This window comes from Petaurus breviceps, unplaced genomic scaffold, assembly GCF_028583685.1.
Source record: "Petaurus breviceps papuanus isolate PSGF00001 unplaced genomic scaffold, PetGlider_PUasm1.0 178, whole genome shotgun sequence".
In the NCBI taxonomy this organism is placed as follows: domain Eukaryota; kingdom Metazoa; phylum Chordata; class Mammalia; order Diprotodontia; family Petauridae; genus Petaurus; species Petaurus breviceps.
In genome coordinates this window covers 3,218,451-3,234,782 of record NW_027185777.1, presented here as the reverse complement: position 1 = coordinate 3,234,782, position 16,332 = coordinate 3,218,451, and the positions used below count along the sequence as shown (strand labels likewise).

Here is a 16,332-nt window from a genome sequence, read left to right as displayed (position 1 = left end):
TCTCTTTACTTTTCTAAATTAATTGTTGCTCTCTGGTGGCAGGACGTTAAATTCCTAGCCCCCAAGTAAAAATATCTGAGACATCGCCCCTCTTTGCTAATTGTTAAATAAAAAGATCTCTGGGAGGGTAGGCTCTCTGTTCTCTCCCTCTGCCCATCCTCTCCGTCCCTCCCCCACTTTTGCTGCCACCTGCCTTGAGGAGCACCTGTGCCACTCTTAATTCGGGGTTTGGGGAATTCCAGGGTTTTGTTCACATTTGGAATGTTTGGGGATTTTTAAGCTTGGAGGGATATTTAATCGTAGTTGTAACATTCAGCCTTCAGATCGCCCATTGTCTTAAGGAAGGGAATGGTGTTTCTACTTTGGCCATTATTTCTTTTATTAGATTGGCCCAGAAAAGAAGCAGGAGTATGCAGCTTGTGGCCTTTCACGAAATTGCGACATCTTTGGAGATATTTAGGTCAGTATAAAAATGAACTGTTTTATAGAATGTATCAGAACGCAAATTCAGCCGAACCTGAATTGTTAGCAATTTTTGTGTTATTTTTTTGGGAGGGAGGTGCAAGGGGGAGAGGTTGGGTGGTAGCCTTAGAGGTAGCAACTTGCCGCTAAATTCTGTATCAAACTTGAAACCACCAGCTATGTTCAGGCAGTTTAAAACCTACGAGCTTTGTGCTACTGGGCTAGAGAATAGGCCAGAGCTGTTCCTGTTTTTTATCCTTGTCTGTTGTGAACACATTGCAATGTTTGCATTCACTGCCAAAATGACGAAGTTTGGGGCCAGGAGAAAGATGGCCAATTCTACCAAGCGCCTTAAGTTTGCTTTTATGCCTTGGCTAGCTCCCTGATTTGTCCTGTGACCCCTCAGTGCCCTCCTTAAGGTCCAGAATAGGAGGCAAAAGGCCATGTTGTTGCTTCAATGTTTATGTGTTAGAAATTGAAGTCTGTGCTTTAGCCAGTGTGAGCCCAGTGTGGTCCGAGCAGTAGAAGCTGTCTTCTGAGAAGAGAACAGTTTCCATGCTTGCCTTTATGTTTCTAGCATCTCTTACGGTCCATTCAGCCAGTGAAATCTTGAAGGACTGGTATGTAGAGAGCCGGGTTCTAGGCTGGGTTCAGAAACAGTAATCATAATAACAGCATGTATCAAATACTTTAGGCTTTTCAAAGCTCTTTACAAATATTATCTCATTTTAATCCTCACAACAACTTGTTATTAACGCCATTATTATTAACTCCATTTTACAGATGAGGAAACTGAGGCAGACAGGTTAAGTGATGTATCCAGGGTCACAAGGCTAGTGTCTGAGACTGAATTTGAACTTAGGTCTTCTTGACCTGAAGTTAGGAAGACTCATCTTCCTGAGTTCAAATGTGACCTCAGATACTTACTAGTTGTATGACCCTGGGCAAGTCACTAAACCCTGTTTGCCTCAGTTTCCTCATCTGTAAAATGAGCTGGAGAAGGAAATGACAAATCACTCCAGTCTCTCTGCCAAGAAAACCCAAAAGGGGTCATGAAAAAGTCAGACATGACTGAAGAACTTCTTGATATTACTTAGCAGAATGTCCTTACCAAGTCATTTAATTTTCAGTAAAATGAGAAAGTAGCTTTAAAGTTCTTTATGGACCCAATTTTTGTGATTCTATTAGATCAGACTATAATGAGAATTTATTAATTGAAATTAGATTGGTGTAAACTCATAAGCTTCAAGTGATGGTCATTGTTGGGTGTTTATAATGGCAAAAATTTGATAATATTATGAATTTTTGTTCTTAAATCTTAAAAATCTTTGTTCCAAGATTTAACGGGTCAAATGAACTGTTGTTTCCCCCTAAACTGGCTAATACTGACATTTACAAGAGTAGGAAATAGCCAGTGCATCTGATTTTTTTAAATGTTATTTTATAAAGTATTTTTCTAAAGGTTGAATTCTTCTTGCCTTTTGTTGAAGAATTATTTTTAGAGACATTTCTTTGAAATTCATTAAAAATTTTTTTAACCTATACTGTAAAGCAGCTGTGAAGAGATATTTTCCTACAATATTGTAAGCAATTATAAGCCAGGAGGAAGGGACAGACCTTGTAAATTATGAATATTCTGAAAACAATGAGGCACATCCTCCTGCTGCAAAGATAACCCTGAAGTTAATAGCGGTTCCATCTGCCCAGGGCTGATGTCGTGAAGATGAGCATTTAGTTTGTCAAAGTGACATTTAGCCCACTGTAAGCAATGATAATCCAATCATAAGCTGTGGTCAAGTTTCATGTTGGTTTTAAAAGCAGTTGTCTTGGGATTATTTGTAAATCGGTGTTTAGTGTACCAGGTGAGTGATTGAAGCCATCTACTTCTGGGAAGAGAATATAAAATTATGCTCTGGTAATTATCATTTGGATCAAGTTCTTACCACCCACAAACCCTTCCTTCTCATTTGGATTGGCTTGGATTCTCTATTCCTTGCCTTTCTATATTGTACAATAAAATATTGAGGGAATCAATGTCCCTTCTGCAAAGAAGGCACATATTCCCTAAAGTTATTCTTTATTTCTTATTGAAAAGATTTCAGCTAAATGACACTTTGTGTAGCATATTTTTTTCTTTCCTTTTGGATCAGATTTGTGATTTCATTGGTTTAGGGATCCTAGTAAGAAAACATTTAGAACCCTTCACAATCTGGCCACAACCTCTCTTTCCATTTGCTTCCTTTTTCTTCTTCATCTCCATCTTCTGGAACTCATAAGGTCCCATCAAGGGCCACCTCCTTCAAGAGACCTTTCTTGGGTCCCCCATTCATTAATCACTCTTCCAGGTCACTTTGTTTTTATGTTGACTCTATCCATTCTTTACTTAGCTGTGAACATCTTGTATCCTTCATAAAATGGAAGTACCTTTGGGTTAGACACTTTCTTAATCCTTGGCACCTAGCACTGCACATGGTAGGTAAGTCTACTTGATTGTTTGATGGATTGATTTAATTCCTGACTCCAAAGCTCACCCTGTTATCTATTAAATCATGCTGCCTCTTGAGAGCAATAAAAACAGTTCACTTTCATGCTTATTTAGTGAGGATTACTCAGCTTCATTAGTTCAATAATCATTAAAAACTTATGCCAGATTAATCTCATCTTTTGATTTCTGTTGTGTGTTAAGGTTAACTACTGACTCTGAACTCAACTTCTCCTACTCTAAACTAGTTACCTTAGAAGGCTATATTTTTGTTTCATAGTTGCATCACTTGCAGTCATTTCTATAAAATCCCTAATAGAAGGCTACATCTGTGCTTGAATACTTATAACCATCTCAGAAGGACACTTGATTTCTTAGGAATTTCTTTTATTGGGTCACAACTGGGATCTTTATCATATCTGCCTTAGAGCACTTTCATATTCCATTGGTTTTCTTTTCTGGCTAAATACACCTAGTTCTTGCAGTTCCTCATGGGAAGTATAAGGACTTCCTGACCTCTCACCATTTCTGTTTGCTTTCATCTAGGGTACTATTGTCCCTTAAAATTCCACACCTAGACAGATGTCTTTAAATACAGTAATAAAGATGCCTTCATATTGGTGAAGAATATCCTTTGACACAGATATTAACATTGCTATTAATGTTGACTACAATGCATCCTACCAGAACTCTCCAATCTAAGCCTTATGTAATTTTTTTGTGTCTAAATGGGGAATTTTATATTTATCCCTATTAGATTCCATATTGTTAGTTCGGCCCATTTTTTCTAGCTTAGTGGTTCTTAAACTTTTTGGCTGAAGGACCCTTTTGCACTTAAAAATGGACTGCCCTCCCCTTTCTTTATGTGGTTTTTATCTGTTGATATTTACCATATTAAAAAGTGGACATGTCTTCATCTTGTGAAAATTGTTTTGACCTCACAAAGACCATTTTAGAGACTATAATTTCAGAACCACGAAATTAAGTCCCGATTCTACTACTTAATGAGTTAATTTTGCTTATTTCCTTTTTGTCATGTACTTGTTTTAAGAGTCGTGCCTTCTATAGGTCCACCTATGTCATTGTGGATCGAACCAAGAACAGAGCCAGGATGAGTTACATAGGAAAAATCAGTCTGTAGAAAAAAACTTATTTCACAGAGCCTGGCATAGTGTAGCTACTGAGGCATAGAAGAGGATTCAATTCTTTGCCCAAGATTACGGATGAAAGAATATGAGGTAGGATTTGAAATCAGGTTTTCTTGATGCGAAGACCCAAGCACTAACCACTACACCACTTAGTTCCAGTCTTTCAGACCCTGGAAAATTTTCTTTGGTCTTGATCCCTCAGTTTTAATTGAAAAACAAAATAAAAACCCCACTGCTTTTTTTCTGTTTTCCCTATTGCAGGAAAAAAAGGTTGTATCTGCAAAAATCTAATGTGTATTTTTACCGAAAAATTTATGGAAAAGAGTCCAGTTCATGTCAGGCAGCTTTTAGTAACCCCTTTGCCAATACACCAGGATACTGAGACAAAATATAAAACATTTGAATCTGATAGGGATCTTTGGTTCTGGTGATCCTCTTGGTGGTAGTGGTGTTGGTGGTGATGATGGTTGGAGGGGTGTGTGGGATTATTTTCACAAAACCCTTTCTTGGTCCTCCTTAATTATTGTTTACTGGTCTGGTAACTACTGGGTGGGGCAGCAGTAGGGAGACTGGGATGGACTTGGAGCCGGTGCTAAGGAGAGATGGAGAAGACCTGGAGATAAGGCTTTTTGAAATGATTATGTAAGTCAGTGGGGAAGTAATTGGATTAGTAATATTAGATTTCTGTGCTACTTTTTCTAATGGCACTCTGTGATGCTCTAGGCAGAATAGTTAGAAACTTGCTACTTACAGTTAAGTGTTTGTTGACCAAGAACTCAATACCCTGAGATTAGTGTTTATTTGCCTGGAGATCCATTTTCAGTCATTTTGTAGCTGTAGGCTTCGGAAGGGTGTTGAGCTGGGGTGGGGGATGGGGATGGTGGCTTTTGTGTCTCTCCATAATTCTGAAAAATTGAGTCGGATTTTGCCTTGACACCTCTCACCCACCTCCCCTCCCAATCTAGGCATCTTGCAAAAAGCCCTGTGGTTAAAAGCTGAGTTTTCATTATAGACATCTTTGTATGAAAAGAAAACAGATGTTAAGATGTCAACAACAATGAGATTTTTCTTTAAAGTATAAAGATTAATTATTGCACAGTGTTCCTTTAAAAATATTTATGTAAATTCCTTGGAATAATGTACAGTAGAATGCTTTTAGCAGTAACGCTGCAAGGGGGCTTGTCAGGATTTCCTTGATAAGCCACTCTTTTCAGGGGTTAATAATTCAGTTGTGCAAACCAGTTTTTGGCAGAAGCTCACTTTAAAAGGCTTCAGTATGAAACAGAATTTTACTTTTGCTTACAAGTATGAAAAAATAAAAATAAAATCTATTTGTTAAAGATCTGGAACTGTCAGTAAATCCAGAAAGGAAACAAAAGATAACTAGTTTCAGGTATGTTTTTGCCTCCTTTTTTCCCCTTTCCTTTTTCAGAATTAAAAATAAAAAGCAGCTTGATTCTCTCTTGTCAGGAATGGAGTTAAAATGAATAGGAATTATTTGGATATTTTGAAAAGCTGAGGAATAACTTTAAGCATGGAGAGAATAATTGGTTTTCTAAGTGAATTTCTTGTGAAGTTCTGTCACTGTTGTGCATGTGATATAAAGAGAAAAATGTACATGTTTATTTACCCTTTTGTGGTCGACAAACATTTACTGTGTTGTGCTTATTGTATACAGTACCCAGCTCATAGTAGGCACTTAATAAATGCTTCTTGCTCTGTGTAAATATACCTTTGTCAGTTGTCATCTGGCGTGTTGTGTTCACTTCTGGGAGCCACAGTTGTGAACGCTGATAAGCTGGAGGGTGTCCAGAGAAGGGCCTCGAGGATGCCATTGGGGCCATGAATTCTTAACATGAGGTCGCTTGAAGGAAGGACATGCTTAGCATGGAGGAAAGACGACTGGGGGATATGATAGCTTTGTTCAGTTATTTAAAGAGAAGAGGCTAGATTATATTTGTTGTGTTTTTCCAATGAGGACAATAGTCAAGGAGCCTTGAGTAGAAAGTGCTAAAGTAGCAACTTTAGCCTTGATTTTTCTTTTTTTTTGCTTTTTGGAGGGCAGTTGGGGTTAAGTGACTTGCCCAAGGTCACATGGCTAGTTTTTGTGTTAAGTGTCTGGGGCTGGATTTGAACTCAGGTCTTCCTGACTCCAGGGCCGGTCCTCTATTCACTGCACCACCTAGCTACCCCCTTCAACCTTGATTTCAAGAAAAGCTTCCTAAGCCTTACAGCCATCCCAAAGTGGAATGAATGACTGGCCCTAAGAGGTATGGCCTCCCTCTTTTTGGAGGTCTCAAAGGGGACATTGGATAACCATTTGTAGGCTACATTTTAGTGAAGATCCTTTGTGTGTAGGTTGGACTGATTTGATCGCTGTGGTCCCCTTCCAACTCTCAAATTCTCTGATTCTTCAATAATTATAACCTGATGAACAAAGCTCTTTATCAATTTCATTAACATTTATTAAAGGCCTATATGTTCCAGGCTCTGAGATAAAAAGACAAGGACAAAACTATCTTTGCCCACAAGGAACTTTGTTTTGACTGGTAGGGAATAGAGCCATCTCCTTCTCAAGCCTGACCCTTGCAGTTCAGATAGTCTAGAATTCAATAAGTTGTCTCAAGAACGTAATACTCCTCATCTGTAACACACTGAGGAAACAAAGGGTGTTAGTTCTTTTTGAAACCTTCCTTGTCTGATTTTAATTTCCGTTCTCCAACACATATCCCGAAAATAATTAACAACCACTTACTGTGCTTCTTTTTAAGTAGATCACTGATCTGGGAAAGTGCTCTTTTCGTCTCAAAAATGGCACAGAGAACAGAGAAGAAAATCGTGATGGATATTTATTCAAGGAGTCAGTGGACTGGGGCAGCCTAACTCAATAACATGAGTTATGGATGTCAAAGGCACTCTCTGAACGAATGCTGATGTTTCCATTTCTTTAACCTTGCTTGAGTTTGTCTCAACATTTAAGAGAAGGAAATTCCACTACAGGAAACTCCTGTCTTATGGAAATGCCTAGGATCTTTGATCTGGCCATTTAATATGAAAAGTAAGGAACTGTATTTCAGTAATTAATGAGAGAGGCCTTGACAATATGAAGGACCTTCCCCTGAGGGAGACTTTTCTAGATAAATGAAAGTTCTGATATTGGACAGTTGCAAAGATGTCCATAGGCCTGTGTGGTCCATCTGCCATTTTTAATGAAGAAAAATAGAATTAATTTGAAGAGATGAGTTCAGGTGGTGATAAGTTTAGATTTTGAGTGTGGCTAAGTGTGAAATCCGACTTCTTTGGAACTTTCTCCATTGTGCCCTATCACCAGGGATGCCTTTTTCCATTTCCCTTCCCCTTCCTTATGTGTGTTTTCTTTCCCCATTAGATTGTCTTTGTTTTTGTCTTTGTATGCCTAGTGCTTAACACAATGCCTTGTACATAGTTAAGTTCTTAATAAGTGTTTATTAACTGTCTGACTCCTGGCCATGTTTCTGACTCTGGATTTTGCCACTGAGCCTTAGTTGCTTTTTTATTCACAAATTTCCCTCAGCATATAGGGCCTTCCCACTCTAAAATGTCCCTCTCCTAAGATGGCCTCCTTCACCCATTTGTGAGTTCTTTCCAGGGCCTCCATTTTGGAGAGGGACCCAGGCCAGTCATGATTCATTCTTCTCCTGGCTACTGTGCCAAGGACTCTGTTCACCACCATGCCCTGTGTGTTGGTACCTACACCCCTTAACATATTTAGTATCTTTTTCTATGTTTTCTCCCCTCATTAGAATGTAAACTCCTTGCTTGTATTTGTAACTTCTGCACTTAGTATAGTGACTGGCATATTTGTTGTTGTTCAGTCATCTTCAGTCGTGTCGGGATTTTCTTGGTAAAGATACTGGAGTGGTTTTCCATTTCCTTCTTCAGCTCATTTTACAGGTGAGGAAAGTGAGGCAAACAGGGTTAAGTGACTTGCCCAGGGTCACACAGCTAGAAAGCATCTAAGGTGGGATTTGAACTTAGGAAGATGAATCTTCCTGACTCTATGTACTATGGTGCTACCTAGCTGCATTTAGTAAGTGCTTAATAAATGTTTCTTGTCTTCTGGTTCACCTGCCAAAGTGTTTCTATGACCTTTTGTGAACATAAATAACTTGTATGGTTGCCAGCTTGCAGCCTAAGATTAGACAGGCAAGGGTAGATTGAAGGGATAAGATTCCAAGTACTAGTGATCTCAGAAAAGTGGAAGGCAGGGTTCCTGGAAGATTGGGAGGTCTTAGTATTAGGGGATCCTTTCCAGAAACAGTTAGTGAAACTCAAGGATCTCTGAATACCATGTGGAGAAAGAATGTCAATTTAGACTCCTGAGACTGCGTCCAGTTTATCCTGCTATAGATCTTGTTTGTACATAATAGTTTGACTATTGCCTCCATTATTAGACTGTGAACTCACTGAGGACCTATCCTTATATCTGTGTCATTTCTTAGTAAAGAACTTGGCACATAGTAGGTTCTTAATAAATGCCTATTGACTTGTTGGGACTAGCAGAAAAATGCCCTTTGATAAGAAAGTTAGAGGCTGTGGTTCAGCAAGATTTGTCAGTAGAAAGGAGGGGCGGGTGCAGGAAATGTGGCTTTGGAACATTGTGGGTTCCAAGGAATTCATGCAGTGAGTGAATTCAGAGTATGAAATCAGGCAATCAGTTTGAAAAAAAAAATCCAGCCCTGTTTTGTCCAGTTTCCCTTTTCTTTTGCCCCAAATGATTCTCTTTGGATGATGGTACCGGGCCAATACCCATTCATGTATAGAATAGTCAGAAACAGTCTCCATTGCTGGTTTCCAAAAATGTAGGATTTTTTCTGTAAAGCTGTTCTTCAGAGGCAGCTATATCTCTGTTAAGGGCAGAGCAGAGACTAAAAAGGCTGTGCCAGGGAAGAATAATTAGTCAGTTGATGAATTGGGGCTCTGTTTACAGGTCTCTTATGAAAGACAATCATTTGTTAGCTTAAAGAAGGCATGTGTATCAATTATTCGTGTCAGTCGGAACAGTTAGGGTGGTGTATTGCAATAAATCACAATTGCAGACACCCAGTAAGAGCTATATGTTGGTAGCAGGGAACTATAGGGCTTCTGTACCAAGAACCCAGAGTTTAAACATGTGCGAAAAACAGATGCTTTTTTTAAAATTTAATTTTTTTTAAAAGAATAAACTGGATGCAAAGTCACTCTGGAAAACCCAAACTGCAAAGGGCCCTGAGTTAATTTGAATGACAATTTGAGAAAGTAAGCAGGCTAAAAGGCAGTTTGAAAATCAACTGGACTGTCATGTACATGTTTAAAATGGGCCTCCTTCTTCAAAGCTCCAGCTCTGTATGTGAGAATCTTCAGCCTGGGGAAACTGGTATCTTACTAAGAAGTGAGTCCAGAATCTATGTCTTTTCTCCAGTATCTGTTAGTGAGAAAGACAAGCACAAACAGAGATAAACAGTGGTCACAGACAGAGCATCCGTCCATCCATAATCTCTGTCTCTCTGTCATCTATGAATGTCCAATAAATGTCAATAAAAAGAGAAACGGGGGTAAGATGGAGAGAGCATGCTGATGACCTGACTGTGGCCCACGCTCATTATGCACATCACTGAGCCTCTCTGTGCCCTTGGCAGCTCTCCAAGGCTCTACTTGCAAACCTTTGTAAGTGGTCCAGGGAGTCTCCTCACCTGTCCAGATGTCACTGTCTGTGGTCCTCCCTTCCCCCCTTCTGCAAAGTCGAATTTAAATTTAAACTGGGAATAATGATGATGATGATGACAATGATTGTAGCAAGTATTTGAGGTTTGAAAAGTGTTTTACACATATTATCTCTTTATCCTGGATGCTCACTCCTCTCCTGGACTTTACCTACTAGAAATACCCTCTGCCCCCTGAGGCCTTTCCCTCTTATTTCCTGGGACCTCCCAGAACCTCCCTTTTAAGAATGATATTTATGAATGATATTCATGTCTTCATTTCTCTCCATGCTGCTCTCCCCACTGTCCTGGGCTTTTTCCACAATCTCCTACCCCTTCCCTGCTCTACCCTACCCAGTGTGTTCATATCCCCCTCCACCAGCAGCTTCTCAACTTCCATTTCCCTCACTGGATTGTGAGCTCCTTGAGGGTAGGAACTACCTTTCTTTCTGCTTGTTTTCCCTCTGTGCCTGACACGTGGTCACTTAAGCTTTCCTTATGCAAGTAGATATGTACAAACAAACTCTAAACCAGATAGTTGGAAATAATTAGCTGTAGGAAGTCACTAGAATTAAGGGGGATTGGGAAAGACTTCCTGGAGAAGATGAGATTTTAGCTGGGACTTGAAGGAAGCCAGATGTGGAGGGAGATTGTTCCAGACATGGGGCACAGCCAGCACAAATGCCCAGAGTCAGGAGATTGACCGTCTTATTTGAGGAACAGCAAGAAGCATATCCCTAGATCACAAGTATGTGGGAAAGTAAAAGGTACAAGAAGACTGCAGACACCCTGGAATTGAGTCAGTACTTTGTAAAGGCTTGTTGACTTGAATTGATGTTATTCTTATTGTCCAGATAATGAGAATGGTGGTCTATGTGCTATGCACTCAACAATCCTGTTGTGAGGTAGTTACTATTATTATTCCTGTTTTACAGAGGAGGAAACTGAGGCAGACAGGGTAAATGACTTGCCCAGAGTCACATTGCTACTAAGTGTTTGCAGTGGATTTTGAATTCAAGACTCTCTGGTTCCAAGACTAGTGTTCTAGCTGCTACACCAAGTTAGCCTGCCTTTCATAGTAAGATAAAGTATTTTAAAAAAGTTTTGTAGTTACTCTTTCCACTTCCTTTGGTTAGTGTGAAGTTCCCGTGGAAAATAAAAAAAATCCAAGTGAAGAATATGTATATGGTCAAATGGGTGTGAAGGAAAGAGCTTTTTGGGCTTGGGGCTGTGGGCTTGTAGACTCTGAAGGGATGGCAGTAAGTATTTGGGGTGCCTGCTCTGTTCCTGGAATGGTGCCAGGCTTGTATTTTTTTTTTAAGAAATATTATTATATTTTTATTATCTGGAAGAGACCCCAGAGACCACCCAGGTCACTCCCCTCATGTTACTGATGAGGAAATGAGAGTGAGACTGACTGGGCATCCACAAAGAGGAAGGTCCGAGGCAAGATTTAACTGAACCCTCTTGGTCTCAGTCTGGTCTTTCCTTTGTACTTCATTCTAGTTTTCATTCTGTCCCTGGCCTAGCCCTGTGACAGGTCGTTTAAGCTCAGTCTCAGTTTTCTTGTCTGTAAAATAGGCATAAGGATACACATCTTGCCCACCCAAATACCATCCTGCATGTTTGGCAGAGTGCTTTGTAAACATTTCCCATCTGCCAGTTTCTCCATCATGCCCCCAAACTAGCTCCTCCCCTCCACACTCCATTTTTCAGCTTCTTTTTATGCGTTGTCTTCCACCCATTTTATTTCTTTTATTTTGCTTTTGAATCCCTAGGGCTTGCCTAGCACAGTGCCTAGCACACAGTAGGAGCTTCATTAATAAATTTAATGTCTATTGGCACGATGTGCTATATAAGTCATAGCCATGATAATAATGGTTATGATTTTGTTTGCTTTAATCCCTAGCACCCCACTTGTAAGTCCCTGGTGCTTCCTCTCTAAGTCTCTTCCCCCCCACCCTCCTTCAACATTGTTTATCTCCCTTTTGAAACCTTTGCTGGTACACGGGTGAAAGCCTATGGACAAAATGGTTTGTCCTTTGTTCTTGAAGAAGACCAAGACACGTTGTCATGACTTGCAAATGAATTGTATATGAGAGAGGGAGGGCTGTGCAAGGTCACCAGCCTCACTTTCTCTTCAGGAACCATCTGGGTCCAGTGGCCAGATGTAGATCAGGATGACTGGAGATGGCCCAGGATGATGTGGTCAAGGTCCGGGTTTGGGGGAATATTTATGGTGTGTAGTTGTGACATTGGGGAGGGGGGAAAGGCATTGGGCAGCTGTTTTAGTTTTTTCCTACCTCCCACTCAAGCCCTGAACACACACTCGCCAGTATGTCTTTTACTGTGCAAATAGTTGCATGAGAGTTTGTTTGCATTGGCCCTCAGCAAAACTGTGAAGGAAGTGAAGTTGGTCTTGGGTTGTTTCCCACCTTCTCTTGCAACACCCGTCTTGGTGTTTTACCAAAAAAAAAAAATCACCAGGAGAACCCAACCAAAAACAAACAAATAAAAAACCCACAAGGCCTCCCAAACCCCAACAGCCCTACAGAAAACCCAACCCCCCAAAATCAGAACCAATCATCCCACTCCCATCCTTTTCTCTCCAAGCCTTGCTTTCCTCCACTCATTATTTCTCTTGGATGGTCTCTGCTGCCTGGGTTTCATGTTACTTTGACTACATTTGACTTCCAAGCTCTCTTCAGCCCTGGTCTTCCCTGGTCTTTGGGCCCACATTTCAGCCGGCTTCTGGTTTTCTTCTGGATTTAACTCTGCCAACTCAAATGCAATGTTGCTAAAATGGAACTCCTTTCTGTAACAGAAGCTGCTGCTCCTCCCGACTCCCCAGTTCCTCCCAGTACCCCCATCTTTTCAGCCAACCAGCCTTAAGAGGTAGAAGGAATCCTTCCATCCCACTGTCCCATTGTGTGTGTGAAGAAATGGAGAGAGATGTAAAAGGATTTGCCCAATGTCACCCTAGTCATGATGGGTAGAGTCCAGACCCAGACTGTACTTTTTCTGCTGCTCTTAGAATCATCTTTGACTCAGCATCCTCTCGTCTCACACATCCAGTCATCGTTATCCCATCTTGTTATTTCTAACAGCTCTCAAATCTGTCCCCTTGTCTCCATGCCTACAGAGTACCTGCGTTTGAGTCCTGGCCCTTGGAATGACTACCTGCGTTATCTCGGGGAAGTCCCCTCCCCTTTCTGCTTCTATGTTTTCTCATCAGTAAAATAAAGAATCCACCTTAGATGAGTCTGGCAGCTGTGAATTTCTGATCCTATACCCTTATGTTCTGTCACTTCTCCCTGTTGGAACTTCCTTCAAAATGTCTTTATCCCACAGGAATTTGCTTAAATAAACATTAGAATTCTCCTAAATGTGAAACAAGTGGAATTTCCTGTGAAAGGATATTGCGCTTGTCTATTCATGATTGTGCTTTTTTTTTTTTATAAGATTGAAGGAGGAGGAAGAGGAGGAGGAGGAACAAATGAGCAATTCTCAATTACTTCAAGGATTGCAAAGTGCTTTACTCATGTTATCTCAGTTCTTATTATTGTGATTATCATCATCTTTTTGGAGTTTACCGAATGTTTTGTTTTGGCCAGGAAAGCAAGAGAGAAAATAACCCAGAGCAAAAGCAGATATATGTTAACGTATTCCAAGTTTGAAGTGAGGATGAGATCATCCCTTTCTTTTTCCTTCCTCCACACAGATTTCTAAGACGTTAGACCGACCATGCCATTTCCTTGCTCCTTCAATAGCTGTGTATTGCCAGCAGAATAAAGGATGGACTCATTCACCTGAAACTTTAATTTCCAGTTGTATTTCAGATAATTGTCTTTCACATGCCCCACCCTACAGCCAGACTGGCCTACCACCCATTGAATTTAATGTGCCCGCTACTGCTTTTGTAAGGTGTGCACCGGCTGCCCCCATATTCCTTCCTCATGCATGACTTTGAGAGTCCTTCCTTTCTTTCTAGCCTTCCTTGGTCAGGTTCTTGAGGGAAGGGGATGTTTTGGGTTTTGTCTTTGTATACCACCTGCCTGGCATAATGCCTTGCATAGAGTTGATAGTTAATGTTTGTTAAATTCAGTTAAAAGCTCAGTTAGATGTCCAACCTTCTTTGACTGTCGTCTTAAAGCCTTTGGATCATAGCACTGGGAATAGAAGATACTTCAAAAGTTCGACCTTATTTTATAGATGTGGAAACAAGGCCCACAAAGGTCACATAACTTATCCAAGGTCATAGAGATAGAATTTGAATCTAGGTTCAGTATTCTCTGACCTCAGATCCCAACACTCTTCCCACTATGGGATTTAAGAACCACTTGGGCAGAGTGGAGGCCCTGGTTTGGAGAGTGAGTATAGCAAAATGTTGAGTTTGTGCTTGCTGTTTCCATCATTCTGGGTGAGTGCTGGGGGTACAGGGACAAAAATAAAACAGTCTCTGATCTCAAGAAGCTTATATCCCATTGGGAGAAATACAACATGAATAAAAATACACAAGGACAAAGTACATATGGAGAAATACAAAGTATTTTCCAAATGGAGAGAGTGCTTGTAACTGGTAAGAAATGTTTATTGTTTTTTTTTTTCTTTCTTTCTCATGGTTTTTCCCTTTTGTTATAATTCTTCTATACAACACGACTAATGTGAAAATAGGATAGGAACGTGTATGTAGAGCCTGTATCAGATTGCCTGCTGTCTTGGGGAGGGAGGAGGAGAAAATTAAAAACTTAGGGAAGTGAATGTTGAAAACTAAAAATAAATTAATTAACTTATAAAAAATGTTTATTAGCTGACTGGGGGGATCAGGGAAGGCTTCTCATACCTGGCACCAGTGCTGCTTGCTTTGAAGAAAAAGGAGAATTCCCTGAGGTCAAGGTGAGGAAGGAGGATATTGAGACATGGGGGACCATTTATGCGAAAGCATGGCTATGGGAGATGCAGCGTGTAGAGAACAGTGTGTAGAGAACAGCCAGCAGGTGATTGTGACTGGAACAACAATGTGAGTCAATAAAACTTAACAGGAAATAAGACTGGGAAGGTAGAGGAGAGAGACATTGTGTAAGACTTCAAGTGACTGGTTGAGAAGTTTGTATTTTATTCTTGGTGCATTCAGAAGCCATTAAGATTTTAGAAGTGTTTGTATGTGGGGAATTTATGGAGGGCTATGAACATTAAGCAGAGGAATCAGTCCAGAAGCATTTACTGAGCCCTTGCTATATGAGTCCTGGTTTGGGGAAATATGGCACTGGGTGTATGGAGACAAGTAAAACAGTTTGTACTAAACCCCTGGACAGGTAACTTGTGCCCGTTTTCATTGTTTCTATGCAGTATGTATGAGCACATATATAACATGTACAAAATGAGGTTCTTTTGGAAGGGAGGAATCTAGCATGGTTGGGGGGGGGGCGGTCAGGAAAGACCTCAGGAGCTGAGTATTAAGTTAAATTAAAAATAAATAAAAAATCAGGCATTTCAAGAGGTTAGAGTAGGCGGTGAGTATTCAGAAAGGAAACACTGGATTTCCATTTATCATTACCTTTTCATGCTATAGAAGGAATTTCTCTACAGATACACATCATTAGAACCTTTGAGTCCTTTTCAAATCTGAGATTTTGTAATTTTTGTCAATGTTTTTGTGGAGAGATATTTTCAGCCACCGATGCTGTGACACAAAAATATTTCCCAGGTGTGCTTGTGAAATTAAAATATGATTAAGAGTTTATTAATTTTTCCTCCCTCTTCTGTACATTAGCTGGTATCTAGTCTGGAGTCTTGACCTCTCATTTTTTTCCCAGCCGCTATTTTGACTACATTTTGTACTAGGGAAAAGGAATGTTTGTTTTTGTTTATTGAATGACAATAATCAAAGCCTGGAGGAGTTGGAATTCTTTCCATTGTAAAGTGTTCAACTGGGCCATGCCTTGAGCAGAGTAATTTTAATTTTTCTGAGCTTCTTTGCTGTCTTCATTCTGTTGATATTAAGATGATAGCTAATCAGATCTGCTCTGGAAGTCCTGGAGAGCTGGCCCTTTACATTCAAAACTGGATTGGTATTTAATTGTGAAGATGAATAAGTCCCAGTGAACCCATCCAGCCATTGTTGTAGGGCCAGGAAAAGGTAGTTTATACTGTTCCTTCTGTTCTCAGTTCCAGCCCTACTTAATGGTTTTCGCCTTCAGACAAGCCTCAGGGCAAGAAAGTAGTGTCCAGGGACAAAACAGGAAAAGGAAGTATCCAGCCAATCTTCTGATGTTTAAGTAAGTCTCTATGACTCCTAGTAATAGCACTTTTCTTTTTTTAATTGGCCCTGTCATTCAAAGATTGCTAGCTTTAACCAGCAATCCTTTCTTCCCCCTTAATTAATTAAATGACCTATGAGTATGACTTTAGCATTAGAGTTGAAATATAGATTACAGATCTAGTAGAGATAAGGAGTAAAAATACCTAAGCATATTGTCATGTTATATAAACATGGTTTGACCAGTGAAATTTATTTCAA

General features: G+C 40.1%; 1 protein-coding gene across 3 annotated transcripts in view; it reads left to right on the top strand.

Moving 5' to 3' along the window:
• The window catches only part of CDK14 (cyclin dependent kinase 14), a 678,842-nt gene that overhangs the window by 37,945 nt on the left and 624,565 nt on the right, over positions 1-16,332 (top strand). The window contains exon 1 of one of the 3 annotated variants that reach the window (XM_069086183.1): positions 437-460. The exons of the other annotated variants lie outside the window; for them this stretch is intronic. The gene's annotated coding sequence lies outside the window, so the exon portion shown is untranslated. Of the gene's footprint in view, positions 1-436; positions 461-16,332 lie in introns of those variants that run through there. 3 annotated transcript variants of the gene reach the window in all.